This window comes from Capsicum annuum, chromosome 12, assembly GCF_002878395.1.
Source record: "Capsicum annuum cultivar UCD-10X-F1 chromosome 12, UCD10Xv1.1, whole genome shotgun sequence".
In the NCBI taxonomy this organism is placed as follows: Eukaryota; Viridiplantae; Streptophyta; class Magnoliopsida; order Solanales; family Solanaceae; genus Capsicum; species Capsicum annuum.
Genome location: NC_061122.1, coordinates 27804561 through 27806488, shown reverse-complemented (window position 1 = coordinate 27806488; position 1928 = coordinate 27804561).

Here is a 1928-nt window from a genome sequence, read left to right as displayed (position 1 = left end):
AATATTTTTTAACTAATTTATAAAAAATTATATTTTAAGTAATTAATCTTTTTAAAAAAATTTATGAAAACCGACCACTGTGGTCGATTTTCCAAAAATAAATTCCAAAATCAAGTGGTCGATTTTCATAAAATATTAATTTTTTTTTTAAAATTTGTTAAAACCCCAACCCGACCCTTCCTTATTTTTACTCCCCCACTAAAATCCTCAAATCAGAATCCCCATGCATTTCAAAAACAAATACACACGCACACAAATTCTCCAAATCAAAGACACACTCTAAATCCTCAAATCTACCGCCGTCTGTCGCCGTTTCCCGCTGCCCCCAGCTCTGGTAAGTTCCAAAATCTTCAACTCTATATTTTTTTTGTTAGATACTAGCTAAAGGTTCAAGAATATAACACTTTGGTACTAATTTTAGTTAGCTCAAAGTAAAAAAAATTATTTATTCTAAAGCATTTGTTCTAGTTATTATGCTTCATTACATAAATTTAGTTAGTTCAATGTAAAAAAAGTAATGAAAATTTTCATTTAGTTAGTTCAAGAATCAATTTTATTTAGTTCAAAGTAAAGATTCAATTTTAGTTAGTTCAATTTTAGGAAATTTCCATTTAGTTAGTTCAAGATTCCATTTAGTTACATAATTTTAGTTTGTTCTATGTGTATATTTTGTCAAGTGAAGCTTACCAAGATCCCCCTTTTTTTGTGTTTACCAAGTAAATTAGGGTTTACTTTTATTGAAAATCCATTGTAGTTTTAGTATGTTGGTGGTTTATTTATGGTGATTTTAAGATAAAAATACGAGAAAATAAGGATGGCAAGATATTTGTTATTTTGCAAAATGATCAAGATTTTTTAATTCTACTTCCCTAATGGGTTGCTTGGAATTTGATGTTACCATTTGACATAATTCGAAATCAGAAAAAGGATTGCTTTGCTATTTTTTCGGTGACCGTTTATCTCTTTCACTTTAATTTAGGCCAAGCAAGGATAAATTGACTTCTCTCTAATTTGTTATAATGAAGTCTTGTTATTTTTCATAGTGAAGTCTAGTGAAGCCGTGTGTGACTATGCTTGATTCACTAGCATTGTTGCTATCTTCTTGTTATTGTTCGTATTGAAGTCTAGTGAAGCCGTGTGTGGCCTTGTGCGATTCACTAGCATTGTTGTTGACATCTTATTGGTCTTGTTGTTACTTGTTTCTTGTATTGTGAACTTGCTCTCATATCATTTGGTATGCAAATTTGGTGACTTAGTTACTTTAAAATGGTTAAGTGTAGGGACTTTAAAGGTGATTTTTTGTTTAGAATGTTACTTGGCTGGTGACTTTGTTAGTTGAAAATGGTTAACTGTAGGGAATTTAAAGGTAATTTTTCATTTAGAATGTGGTTTGGTTGGTGACTTTGTTAGTTGAAAATGGTTAAGTGTAGGAACTTTAAAGATGATTTTTTTGTTTAGAATGTGACTTGGTTGGTGACTTTGTTAGTTAAAAATGATTTAGTGTAGGGAATTTATAGATGATTTTTTTTTGTTTAGAATGTGACTTGATTGGTGACTTAGTTACTTGAAAATGGTTAAATGTAGGGAATTTAAAGATGATTTTTTTTGTTTAGAATGTGACTTGGTTGGTGACTTTGTTGGTTGACAATGGTTAAGTGTAGGGAATTTAAAGATGAATTTTTTGTTTAGAATGTGACTTGGTTGGTGACTTTGTTGGTTGAAAATGGTTTAGTGTAGGGAATTTATAGATGATTTTTTTTGTTTAGAATGTGACTTGGTTTGTGACTTAGTTGGTTAAAAATGGTTAAGTGTAGAGAATTTAAAGATGAATTTTTTATTTAGAATGCAACTAGGTTGGTGACTTTGTGAGTTGAAAATGGTTAAGTGTAGGGAATTTAAAGATGATTTTTTTGTTTAGAATGTGACTT